The sequence below is a fragment of the Lissotriton vulgaris genome, chromosome 2_1, assembly GCF_964263255.1.
Source record: "Lissotriton vulgaris chromosome 2_1, aLisVul1.2, whole genome shotgun sequence".
Lineage (NCBI taxonomy): Eukaryota > Metazoa > Chordata > Amphibia > Caudata > Salamandridae > Lissotriton > Lissotriton vulgaris.
This window is the reverse complement of record NC_141687.1, coordinates 1,664,256,991-1,664,271,089: the sequence shown is the minus strand read 5'-3', so window position 1 is coordinate 1,664,271,089 and position 14,099 is coordinate 1,664,256,991. Positions and strand designations below refer to the sequence as shown.

Below are 14,099 nucleotides of genomic sequence, written 5' to 3'. Positions count from 1 at the left end.
CCTGCAGTGAGAGCATAAGAACAGTGCATCTGGACCTGCCCATGCTCTGTCAGCAATTGAAAGATAGGTCCTACCCTATTGATGACCTACACTGTCCGCATTCAGACAGCGCATGACCTTAGTTCTGCTCTGCAAAGTCTAACAGTGAAAGGTGTGAAAAACCCATAGCCCTGACAAGCAGTGTCTGCATTTTGACTGCACTTAACCTAGTCCCGACCTTCAAGATCCACCGACCCTCCTGCAAATATACAATTAAATGCTTCCACAGGCAACGTCAAACATACTGAATGTCTGATACATTGATATCTGTTATGCTACAACTATTAAGGGACTAAATGAAACATGAACCGCCGGTGGTGTTTCCTCTTCATTTGTGTTTGACAATCCAATTGAATGCACGGTTGAGATCGAAAAGTGGTATTTGTCGAAATAGTAATATGCTTATTGCTTCCATTACTTACACTGTTAAAACTAAAATAAAATAACCAAATGAAACCAAAAAAATCATGGCCGAGGCAGTTGTGGGTTACAGAAATTCTACTCTCGGAAGCACTGGAGATCCTGGTGGAGCCATGGCTGGACTTTCAGACCAGAGCTGACAGTGAAATCCAACATAGACTCCGCATCTCTAAAGTCTCTTGTTTGGCTTCTGAACGCTATGAATATTTTAGTACGAACATATCCGAAGTCTGCAGAAAATTGCGCAGGCGAATTCTAGTCGATAAATAGAACCTGCTGTGCTAAATGGAAATGATTTTGGTCCTGGTACGAATTACAGGACTTAGATCCTATGTCCACAGTGTCACATCAGAATCTTCCCTATTTACCTAGTCTCGCTGAATCCGGTCTGGGTGGGCATCAGTCAAACTGCAAGTAGCAGCTATTTCTTGTTTCAGAAGAGATCTTAAACTTAACAAACCCTTTTTATGTAGTAATTGACTGATTAAGAATTTCATGAAAGGACTTTTCAAGTCTTTTCCTCCTTTAAGACCACCACTGGTACTCTGTCAACTCAACTCAGTCCTGTTACAACTTGTGCGACCACCAATTGAACCTGTCCACATGGAATGAATACAGTTCATAGCTTGGAAGGAGGCTTTACTTACATCATTTACATCAGTGTGGAAGATCAGTGAAATACTGGCCTACACAATTAAAGAGCCCTACTTCAAATTTCGCAGTGGTGGTTTGAGAACCACCCAAAAGTTTATACCTAAAGTGACTTCAGACTTCCATTTAAATAAACCAGCTTCACTAAAGGCTTTTTTTCTAAGTCCAAGCACAGTTTCAGCGAGAACCTTACACTGGCTAGACATAAAAAATATGCCTGAAATTCTACTTGGACAGGACTCTGTTTTAGGATGTAAGATTCGTTTTTAATTTCATTTAAGAATCCGCATAATAGAGAAGCCATTTCTAACCAGGGTATAGCCGCATAGGTTTAATCTGCTATTTCATTTTGCCCACCCAAAAAAAGCAGGTAGATTACTGCACAGTAACTTAACTTCTCATTTTTCAAGGAGTGTTGTGCACCCTCAACTCTTGTTTACTCAAATGTCAATGAGAGACTAATGCCGAGCAGCTACATGAAAGAACACCTTTACAAAACATAGAAGAGGCAGTGTAAATGGAAGCATCAGTAGGTCAAGCAGTGTTGCATAATATTTAATTTCGTGAGCCATATTTCAACTGCCTTCCATCCTTAAATACAGTTTGTTCTGAATGCTATGTACTGCTTGTCAAAATTTTCAATGCTAAACATTGTTGACGACATCCACCACTCACTTGACAATGGCGAATCTAGCCTTCTGATCCTCCTTGATCTCTCTGCAGCGTTTGATACTGTTAACCACTCTGCTCTACTCAATGTTCTTCGAGATCGATTTGGCCTGAATGGTACGACACACAAATGGTTTGTCTCATACCTACAACACCGTTCTCAACAAATCAAAGTCCAAAATTGCCTATCTAACCCTACCTCCATCTCCTTAGGAGTTCCACAAGGATCCATCCTCTCTCCCTCTCTCTTTAACCTTTTCATGGAACCCCTCACAATCATTCTTAAACAAGCCGGGATCAACTACCATCTCTATGCCGACGACACCCAACTCTATTATAAGATTAAAACTCATGCTGACATCCTTCAGCTCAACAACACTCATCAAGATTCAAGCCTGGTTCCACATTAACCACCTCAAACTCAACCCTAAAAAAACTGAAATTATTATTTTTTCCCCTAAAAATAACCAGCTCCCCATTCAGAATTGGATCCCAGACCTTAATGCCATCAACTGCTCCTTATCTTTGTCCTCCTCATTCAAATCACTAGGGATCTCTCTTGACAACTTCCTAACCCTCAAGGTACACACCAATAATTCTGCCAAAGGAGCCCTCTTCACTCTCCGCCACCTTAAGAAAATTAAGCCCTTCATCCCTATCGATGATTTCAAACTTGCAGTCCAATCCCTTGTTCTTTCTCGCATCGACTATGGCAATGCCATTCTCACCGGAATTCCCAAGATCCACCTAGCACCTCTTAAATCTGTGCTTTACCTTGGAGCTAGGCTTACCACAGACTGCAAGCGGTTCAACCACATCTCCCCTGCCCTTAAAACCCTTAAATAACTCCCCATTGAAGGTAGTTCCACTTACAAAACAGCCTGCATTACACACAAAATTCTCCATCAGAACACTCCGACCTACCTCGCTAGCAAACTCACTAAAGCCGGCTGCTCTCATTCCTTGAAAAGTACTAACACCCTCCTTCTTACCCCCCCTTCTAAAAAGAAAACCACTCAGTCACGATCCTTTTCCGGAAACGCTCCTTGCATTTGAAATGTCCTTCCAATTGACCTTCGCTGCAACCCTTCCTATTCTAGCTTCAAAAAAGAACTCAAACTACATCTCCTCAATAAATACTGGGGACCCTAATCCCTATCTGTTCTCCTCCCCCAGCCACATCTGTCCGACCCTAGATGTATCTGCCCTCTGTTTATCAGCCTTACTCGCCCTTCCTCCTCGTCACTTCCCCTTCCCTGTTTACTACCTTCACTTTTCTTTGCACCCCCCCTTCGCTTGTCCACCCTAGGCCCTCATCCCCTCCAAACCTACCCACTTCTGCCCCTTCCTCTCTCTTCCTTACCAACCTAACTGACCACTAACCTCCCTATCCTGACTCTGAAATTTTTCGGGCTCTCTTTTCAATTTGTGCCTTATGATATTTTTGATTATCACTTCTTCCACATTTTGGTGTGCTTATTTCCCATATTTATCATTTTGAAATCTGTCAGGTGGAGACTTGTATGTTGTATATATACACTGGTGCTATGTATGTTCCCTGTCTTATTGACCTTCTTGTCTCAAAAATGTAAAGCGCTCTGATACCCCTGGGTCCAGCCAGCGCTATATAAACCTCTAAAATAAATTTATGAAACATCCAGTACTAAAGAAGAAAACAATTACAATTACTTGTAGTGGCAGTTCTCCGGTATTGCTGTCACAGATACACATGCGGACCATCCTCCTCCCTGCAAGAGGCTTACCTAACAGTAATGGTCCTTCACACACATGCTATGAAATCTCTAAGATGGCCTCTAAGGGTGTGTTCTTTAGTCTGTTTATCTTTGATTGGCTAAAGTTTGGTTAATTTAAAACGAAGTAGCTAGGCTACTTAAGAGCTTTAGTTACAGCCTCTAGGCTATGGTTAACATTGGACTACTGCCATTGTAATGTTACAGTGGGACTTCTGAACTTGTTGACTGCGGTGATTCCAGCATGTGAATCTATTAAATATATTAACACTGGAGTACTCCCATTACAGGTAAGTAACATTTTTCTTCTCGTACACAGAGCAGCAGCTCATCTTAAGGACAGGAGTGTAGTAAAGTTGTTTAACTTCCCATTCCACAGCAGTGAAGTATCTCACTAAGAACCAAAGACTGAGGACAGTGGTGACTGTAACATGCCAGACCCACGGAAGGATCCAGTAACTAGCAGAAGGCTGCTTATCTCAGGCGGCGGTGGTAACTGTCAGGGGTGATGAGAGCATTATTGCGCTGTTATGGCACTGCAGAAGAGAATACTAGGCACTGGAGATGTGAGCAGATGGCAAGGCAGTAACAGGAGCAGCTCTGGCATGGGGCCTGAGGCTTGATGCATGTCCAGAGACCAGCATCGGTAGGGAGGCATCTTGTGGAGATTCAGCACGCTTCTGCAGGGAGGAGTGGACCCATGTTGCCAATCCACAACACTTGACGGCTGTGTTGGTAACGAGCAGCACCAGGTAGTGACCACACCAGCAAGGCTGCAGACAAGACTTTCTCTAATGGACTGAGATGTAGATCCAGTTGCCAGGCTGGAGGATATGGCAGATTTCATTTGGACATTCACATAAGACTAGAAATGTTCACTTATATCTAAGACAGCTCCCTGGTTTAATTCCACCTTGCTGTCTTCGAAAAGGAAATGCCTCAAATGTGAAAAGAAATTGTACACTACCTATAGTGAGGCAAATAACAGTTTGTACTGGACAACTAATGAAGCACACCACAAACCGTCGAGGCAGGTCACCCATGAGTCTTTCAATTCTGCTTGTTTTGCCCCTCTTTTAGATAATGTGCAGGATATAAATTCTACCTTAGCTTTGTTCCAACAGTTCCTCTCCCAAGCTCTAGATAAAGTTACTCTATATAAACAACATATCACCAAACCCAGCAGACGACATGCCCCCTGGTGCACAGCCAAATTAAAGCTTGTCAAATCAAGCTGCAGAAAGCTGGAACAAAAATGGAGGGCCTCAAAATCAGGTACTGACAAAACAAACTAGGACTGTGTGCCTATCGCAACAAAATCAGGTGAGCACGTAGACCATATATCATCAACAGGATTGATCAAGTCGGAAAATCCACAAAATAACTATTCAAGGTCCTAAATGATTCACTAAACCTTTTGTATGTCTTTCAACCATTCCTGCCTCTCATGCACTATGCGATACCTTGGAAATCCACTTTGAAGCAAACATCTGAAACATTTATTGGAACTTTCCTATCGGTGCTACACCTACCAATGCATGCCTTGTACATCTTCCCCATGGTGACTCGTGGGCAGTGCTTGAAAGGTTTGAGCCAATCTACCAATTGTTAGTTAAAGCCAAATCTGGCTCTCCCTACAATCTCTACCCTCCACATGTAATGTCCACTCTAGCCACTCTTCTCGCTCCCATCATTCACATCATTGTGTAAACTATCTTTGATCCTAGCAGTTGGTCCCTGAGAATGGATATCTGCCCATGCCACGTCCATCTTAACAAACAAAAACAATGAAGATCCAAAGGGGCCAGCCAATTATCGCTCTAAATCGATACTTCCTCTGATGAGCAAAGTTCTTTAGTCCTATGTTAATAATTAGCTTTCCTCTTACTTGGAGACTGCCATTTCCTGGATGCCTCACAATCAGGCTTCTGAGTCTTCCATAGTAGAAAAACTGCCTTACTAGCAGCAGTAGATTCATTCAGACTATCTCTGGATGCTGGAATCCCAGCAATGCTGGTACTTCTTGACCTGTTGGAGGCATTTGATACCATCTCACATTCCATCTTTATTCTATGTCTCCATGAGATATGTATCCAGGAAACTGCCCTTTACTAGCTCAGACTTTCTCAATTGTACGACCCAAATGGTTTTCATGTGCACCTTCGAGTCTAAGATCCTCTCCGAACAATGAGGTTCCTCAAGGCTCATCCTTAAGTCCTACGCTTTTCAATATCTATGTAACACTCCTTGCCTAGATAGTGAAGTCCTTTGGTTTTGAAATTGTTTAATATGCAGAGGATACCCAATTAGTTGTCTTTTTTTGCTAGGTTTATGTTTTATATTTGTACAGAACTCCTAGGAGGTCCACATAATATTCTTAAAATACAAATAGTCACAAAAGTAACAAGAGTGCAATTTTGTACTTATGAATGTATAAAAACCTGCCGTACCATTAGATCCAGTGTTCTTATTAAGAGTATCCAGAGTTTAAAATACATGTGAAACAAGATCACATTATACTATAAAATATTGCACCTAGGAGTGCATAAAGTGGCTATAGTGCCTCTAGTGTAAAAAACTTCATTTGGAGAAAACCTCCTGCATTAGCACATGTCAAAATATAAACAAAGAGGTAATAAACGAAATTCTAGCTTAAGTGACATTGTCATCCTCAATAACATTCAAACAGAGCATCATTAATATAACTTTAAGAAACACTTTAAAAAGTAAAAAACGGTCGCAAAACATTTCATTCAGAGGTGAATAAAGAGACTGAAGAATGGTTGAGGCTAAGAGAATAGACAGCTGCAAACATATAGGCCTCAGCTAAGTCTGCCTACATGATAATAGAGCAGGACAGACAAATAGCACATGTTCTGATAGATACATCTGCCGTGTGGATTCCTCACCTTGTGAATATCCCCCTTGCGTCAGCAACATTCGGAAATTCTTTTCGTAGCCTCGTGCCGACGTGGATAGGACGTCGCAGAGACACGGCTCCGCTCGCGACTCCGCTGACGTCATCGACGCCTATAATAGGCCCACGCCGGCGTGATGACATCAGTTCCCTTTTTTCCATGTCGTCGACGCTAACGGTTATCGGGAATCTCTGTAGCCTACTGGTACATTGTTGCCATTTTGTTGCATATTTCTGCTTCTCTGTATCCTGTCTCTTCGACAATGTCATCCAAGAAGACCGGCTTCAAGCCCTGCAGGGAGTGCGGTAAAATGATGTCCATTACCGACCCCCATGATGACTGCATCTGGTGTTTAAGTTCCGACCATGATGTGGAGGATTGTTCTTCATGTCGGAAGATGAATCCGAAGGCCCTGAGGGAGAGAGAAGCCAAACTTCTGGTTGCTAAGGTGAAAGCTGGAAAGGAGAAGTCATCGAGGTCTCGTTCTCGAAGGGCGAGGTCGAAGTCCAGGGCGAGGTCGAGATCTGGTTCTCGAGAGAGGTCGTCTTCGAAGTCGGCGTCGGATCATGTTTCGAAGTCGAAGAAGAAACACAAGAAGAGGAGACATGAGTCCCGACATCGGGCTCGAAGTCGAGGTCACCGAAGAAGGTACGTTCGAAGGTGGTTACTCTCGAAGTCTCTGAGCCTGAAGATGAGGCCTCACCTTCCGAGTCGCATGGGCGCTCTCCCACTCCGGCTCCGGTACCCTCTCCGGCTCCGAATCCGTCTCCGGCGCCGTCCTCGGCCCGTGAAGAGGAAGAGGCTCGGGAGGTTGTGGATTCTGCGCCTGTTGAAGAGCCGAATCCGATCCCTCCTCAGGACCGGCCTGATGGTTTTCATGCTGCCCTTTCCTGCTCCAGGCCAGGACCCTTCAGCGTTTCTTAACGCTATGTATGGCGTCTTCTCAAGGGCGTGGTACCCCTCTGGTGCACCTTCGGGTCCCATGGGTCCTTTGGCTTTCAGCCTGGGAGTTCCTCACTCCTATCCTCCTGCTCCGTTCATGCCTTACATGCCGGCTCTGACGCCGCATTGGCAATTTCCGGCTCCGCCGAAGTCGTCGACGCCGATTCCAGCGTCGCCTGCTCCAGATCGTCCTCGAGGGCATTCTTCTGTGCCACCGGATTCGATACTGGTGTCGGCCCCGAATCCATCGGAGCCGCAGGTGGATCCGGCTGCGAGGCGTGTAAAGGAGAGATCCAGAAGGGAAGCTCAACGCCTTTTGGAAGAGCAGAGGTACATGGATTCACAATCTGATGTTGAAGAAGGTGAATTGGAGGAGAGCTGTTTTGAGGAGTTGGCGGATTCAGGAACTCTTGATTTCTCTCCAGAGTGGGAGTTGCCCTCAGGCTCTGGTGCTCATTCTAAGGATATCCAACCTTACCATCTAGTTATGAGGAAGGTAGCTGAACTTCTTCAATTGACTCTGCCTACAGTGGAGTTCAAGTCCAATATCCTCACTGAGGTCTTGCATTCTCCGAATTCTGTGGTTGAGCCCTTACTTCCATTCAATGATGCCTTGACAGATCCTATTATGGAGGTGTGGAAGAAACCTTTGTCGGCTCCTGCGGTTTCTAAGAGTGTTGCGAGGAGGTACAGGGCTGCTCCTGAGGACCCGGCTTTTCTGTCTTCTCACCCTTCGCCGGAGAGCCTGGTCATTCAGGCTGCCTGTTCTAAAAAGAGTCTTAGTGCCTTTCCTCAGGTTCCTTGTGAAAAGGAAGCAAAGAAACAGGACCAGGTTGCAAAAAAGACCTTTTCATCGGCGAGTATGGCGTTGAAGTCAACTAATGCCACTTGTCTAATGGGAAGGTATGTGCATGCCCTGATGGACTCTTTGCGTATCCTGGTTCCAAAAATTCCTGATGCCAACCGGAAGGATTTTGAGGAAGTGATTTCTGATACTCAGGCGGCAGCTCGCCAGGTTATTCAAAGTGGTCTGGACACTGCCGACTCTGTGGCTCGTATTATGGGCACTGCTGTCGCCACTAGGAGGTCAGCCTGGTTGAAGTCATCGGACTTTTCGGCTGATGTTCAGGCGACTTTGCTTGATCTTCCTTTTGATGGATCAGGTCTCTTTGGGAAGAAGGCGGATGCGGCTCTTGAGAGATTCAAGGATTGCAGAGCAACAGCTAAGTCTTTGGGTCTCCAGATCAGAGGCACTTCTTCCAACAGGAGGTTCAGGGGCTTTGGTCGCTCCTTTCGGAATTTCCGGCAAGGCCAACAGCAGCAGCAGCAACAGCAGCAGCAGCAAAATTCAGTGTACAGATCGTACAGGGGAAAGCAAAGAGCGCGTCCTCGTGGACGTCAGCCCTCCTCCACCTCTTCAAACCCCCCTGCCGCAGAAAAGCAGCCCTAGATCCGCTATTCAGGATCATGTGGGTCCGGTTGGGGGTCGGCTTACCCATTTTCTACAGGATTGGGAATCGGTTACGACAGATCTTTGGGTTCTCAATCTTGTAGAAAATGGGTATGCCCTTCCCTTTCGGGAATTCCCCCCTGTTTACCCTCCTTGTCAAGGTTTTTGCACCGAGGAACATCGGTCTCTTCTGCAGGAGGAGGTTCTAACTCTGTTACGAAAGGGTGCAATAGAGGTGGTCCCAGAGCAGGAAAGGGGTCAGGTATTTCCTGATCCCCAAAAAGGATGGCAGGCTTCGTCCAATCCTGGATCTCAGGATCTTGAATCTCTATCTGAAGCAGGAGAAATTCAAGATGCTCACCCTTGTTCAGGTTCTTCAAGCGTTGATGGAAGGAGACTGGATGGTGTCGCTCGACTTGCAGGATGCGTATTTCCACATACCAATCCTGAAGTCGCACAGAAAGTATCTCCGTTTCACGGTTGGGTCGCAGCACAACCAGTTTGCGTTCCTTCCGTTTGGTCTTACTACTGCGCCTCGAGTCTTCACCAAGGTGATGGCGGTGGTGGCAGCTCATCTTAGGAGGTCGGGGATACCTGTGTTCCCTTATTTGGACGACTGGCTGATCAAAGCGGAGTCGTCAGAGAAGGTGCTTCATCATCTGCAAGAGACAACTCAGTTGTTGTTCAGGTTGGGTTTTTCGATAAATGTACCCAAGTCTCACCTGATGCCCTCCCAGCGCAACCTGTTCATAGGTGCCGTACTGGACACTACTGTTTGTCGTGCATTCCCTCCTCCTCAAAGGATTCGCGACATTCAGGAAATGATTCCTTTATTTTACAATGGAGCGGTCGTTCCAGTCCTGAAGGTCCTTCGCCTGCTCGGTCTAATGGCTTCTTGCATTCTGTTGGTCAACCATGCACGCTGGCACATGAGGGCACTCCAGTGGTGTCTCCGCAGGCAGTGGTATCAGCACAACGGGGATCTCGGGGAGTCGGTGAAGATCTCCAGAGAAACTGCGGCGGATCCGTCTTGGTGGAGCGTGGAAGGCAATCTGTCGCAAGGAAAGCCTTTCCATCTACCTCCATCGGTGGCCACGGTTATAGCGGATGCATCCACTCTAGGGTGGGGTGCTCATCTGGGGGATCTGGAGGTCAAGGGTCTTTGGTCTCCAGAGGAAAGGTTGCTTCACATCAACCTTCTAGAGTTGCGGGCGATACTTTTGGCGCTCAAGGCCTTCCTCCCTTCCCTTCGCGGTCGGTCGATCCAAGTCCTGACAGACAACACGACCGCAATGTGGTACATCAACAAGCAGGGAGGAGTGGGGTCGCAGTGTCTCTGCAGAGAGGCTCTGCGTCTCTGGTCCTGGGTTCAGGACCACCGGATTTATCTGATGGCAAATCATCTGGCCGGGGTTCTGAACGTGCGTGCAGACAGCCTCAGTCGGCAGTTCTCTGCCGACCACGAGTGGCGGCTTCACCCGGAGGTGGTTCGTCGCGTCTTTCGGACGTGGGGGACTCCTCGGGTGGACCTATTTGCCACTCGCGAGAATGCTCACTGCCTGTCTTTCTGCAGTCTCCAGTATCCGATGCAAGGAGCCTTGGGAGACGCGTTTCAGTTGAGTTGGGGAAATCAACTCCTTTACGCGTTTCCTCCCAAGCCCCTTGATTCCTCGGGTTCTGAGGAAGATTCGCCAAGACCGGGCCCAAGTTATATTGGTCGCCCCGGATTGGCCAAGAAGGGTGTGGTATACAGATCTACTCCACCTCTCCTCTCACCCGCCGCTCCGTCTCCCTCTCGTGGCAGACCTCCTCTCTCAGATGGAGGGGCAGGTTCTACACCCCCACCTCCAGACATTGCACCTTCATGCCTGGAGATTGAACGGGGCAACCTGATTTCCTATTCTCTCACGCCTGACGTGGTGGATGTCATCTTGTCTGCCAGGCGTGACTCCACTAAGACTGTCTATTCATGTAGATGGTCTAGATTTGTCACTTGGTGTGGTGAGAATGAAATTGACCCTTTGAGAGCCCATTTGTCAGATGTGCTCCGGTTTGCTCTTTCTTTGGCACAACAAGGGCTTGCAGTTGCCACGGTTAAGGGCTATCTTTCGGCTCTGTCGGCTTTTATTTGTTTGCCTGACCAGCCCTCTCTTTTTAAGTCTCCTGTAGTTTTAAGGTTTTTGAAGGGTCTTGTAAACAAGTTCCCTCCTACTCCTTTTATTGTACCTCAGTGGGACTTGAATCTTGTCTTGACTTTTCCGATGGGCTCTCCTTTTGAGCCTCTTCATAAATGTCCTATGAGGCTTTTAACCTTTAAGGCAGTTTTCCTCGTTGCAATAACCTCGGCAAGGAGAGTGAGTGAGCTTCAGGCTCTAAGTTCCAAGCCCCCGTTCCTGACCATACATGCTGATCGGATGGTTCTAAGGACCAGGGCTGCTTTTCTTCCTAAGGTGGTGACTCCTTTCCACCTTGGTCAATCCATTACCCTCCCTACCTTTTATCCTCCCCTGCATCCTTCCAAGGAGGAGAGGTTACACCGTCTGGACCCTAAGAGGGCGGTGTCTTTTTATTTGGACAGAACTAAAGACTGTCGCTTGGATGATCAACTCTTCATTGGCTTTGCTGGCTGCAAGAAGGGAAGAGCGGTCCATAAAAGAACTTTATCAAGATGGATCGTTCTGTGTATAAAGATCTGCTACTCTTTGGCTGGTAAGGAACCTCCAGAAGGTATTAGGGCTCATTCCACTAGAGCTAAGTCGTCAACCTCAGCTTTGGCTAGAGGTGTTCCTGTGGAGGACATTTGTAGGGCGGCAACCTGGTCTTCCCTCCACACTTTCGCAAAGCATTACTGCTTGGATACCGAAGTGAGGAGGGAGGGTCACTTTGCGCGCTCTGTCCTTCAGGATTTCCTGGTTTAGAAGAGTGGACACCCTCCTCCGGGAGTGGGGACTGCTGTGGGACTCTATTCACAAGGTGAGGAATCCACACGGCAGATGTATCTATCAGAAGAACAAGTTACTTACCTTCGGTAACGCTTTTTCTGGTAGATACTATATCTGCCTGTGGATTCCTCCCTGACCCACCCGCCTCCCCGTTGTCCACTCTTCTTTACCAGAGTTATTGTATTATATTGTTATTATATTGGATTGTTAAGGAGTTGCTTTATTTGCTTTCTTGCATTTGCTCCACACTTTGTGTTTTCTCCTTGGCAATTGTTTATTGTGTATACTGTGTATATTGCTTATGTCATTGGTCCGTCCGTGTGCCTCGATGGCACGGAAAAAAGGGCGGAACTGATGTCATCACGCCGGCGTGGGCCTATTATAGGCGTCGGTGACGTCAGCGGAATCGCGAGCGGAGCCGTGTCTCTGTGACGTCCTATCCACGTCGGCGCGAGGCTACGAAAAGAATTTCCGAATGTTGCTGACGCAAGGGGGATATTCACAAGGTGAGGAATCCACAGGCAGATATAGTATCTACCAGCAAAAGCGTTACCGAAGGTAAGTAACTTGTTCGTTAAGATCATGACGGCCATTTTAGCACAGATTATATAGACGACCGAAAAGCCATACCGTTTGGCCAGGGAGGAGATTTCTTTTTTTTTTTTTTTTTATGGGAGCAAACCCTCCCCCTGGAGTAACCAAAAGCGTCTCAATCCAAGGGACAAATTCCAAGAATTATAAGACTGCTTTATTCAACATATAGGAGTCTATAGAGAGGTTACATCCCTTTTTTAATACAAGCCTCCCGAGCCATGCAAACTCAAGGCCCATGTGGCTTGGTTTAGACTAACGTTTAGTTTTTACACTATTAAGGTGAAATTCAAAGATGGATTGAGTTGTAGTAAATCTGCCACAACCACAACATTTCTGTGAATTTGAAAATTCTTTATTAGGCCAACCGAAATGTCTTTCACTATACATGACCTAATGAGCCCTCTTCTCTAGGCATGCAACCCAGCGTACCACACCTACCAGACCCTGGATGAATGCACTTCTTCTCAGACCAAATTCTAGCCTTAAAGCCACCACAGGGAAAGCTGTATTGACTAAAGCTAAACGTCTGAGGACTTGACCTTCCATCATATTTAGAAAACCCCACTTAGATACATCTATCTATTCTATCAGTACAACAAAGAAGCAGGAATTTTGGCTTGATAAACCTCAAATTAAAGCAACAAATGCCTTCTTTCAGTGGCTCTATAAAATGGCCACCATTCATTTTGCCTGAGAATTGGCTTTACTTGTATTATTTTCCATATGGGTGTTTTACCTTAGATTCCCACACATTATCTTCCCCAAGAAGGTGTATGATTTCACAGTTTCTAACTTTTGGGCACCTAGTGACCATGTGAATATTCCGAATTTCTGCTGTTTTCTCCCATGAAAGCACATGACTTTGCTTTTTGTTGAATTGATCTTTAAATGATGGGCGTCAGCTAAATGTTGCAATGCCAGCAGGCGACTATTTAACCCACCAGGTGTAAGGTAAAAAAATGATTATATCGTCTGAATATAGTAAGTAGACCATAGGTGACAAAACATTGCAGTGCCTGCAGGTGACTAATTAACCCTGTGGAGTAAGGTAAATAATTAAACAAAGCAGATAATGGACGGCGCGCTCATCCCCAGTCACAGATCTGGGTTGAATCCATCATCAGTCTTTATCTCACTTCGCCACCTCAGTTCAGACCTAGCTATATGTAAATCAGTCTTGACCCTGTGCCTCATGAAAACAGGCCAGCCCGAACTGCCAAGGCTTGTCTTCCATGGACCGGAAACAAGCATCCTGGGACCGGTTTCTGGGTAACACCCTTCATCAACCAGGCTAGCTTGAATCCAGTGGCAAAGTGAGCAAGGGACCCATGTCTGGGCATGCCCTGTCAACTTAGACTGGAAACAAGCATCCTAGGACCGGTCTCGGGGTTTCATCCCTCATCAGCCAGAATAGCTAGACTCCAGTGGTATGGAGTGCACGGGACCCATATAGCTGGGTCTGAACTGAGCTCCCTGTCAGGAAAGGAGCACTGTTCAAGCTGCTTTGTTTGACTCTGAATTCCTGATTGGCAAATGACCTAATCAGCGGAATTAAGAATTATTTCCTGGGAGCATCATATAACTTTCAGAAAAAGTACAGCATAGACTGCACTGAATAAGAGTCACAGGGGCACTTTGAAGGGCAGAGTCAGTGTAAACATTGCTTTTACATCTGTCAGACTAAGGCGCACCGAGTGGATAACCTACTTTTTGTGTCTCTTTC

The 14,099-nt window shown here is 46.2% G+C and overlaps 1 protein-coding gene across 8 annotated transcripts in view; it reads left to right on the top strand.

Moving 5' to 3' along the window:
- The window catches only part of WDTC1 (WD and tetratricopeptide repeats 1), a 524,512-nt gene that overhangs the window by 483,957 nt on the left and 26,456 nt on the right, over positions 1–14,099 (top strand). The gene's annotated exons all lie outside the window — the stretch shown is intronic.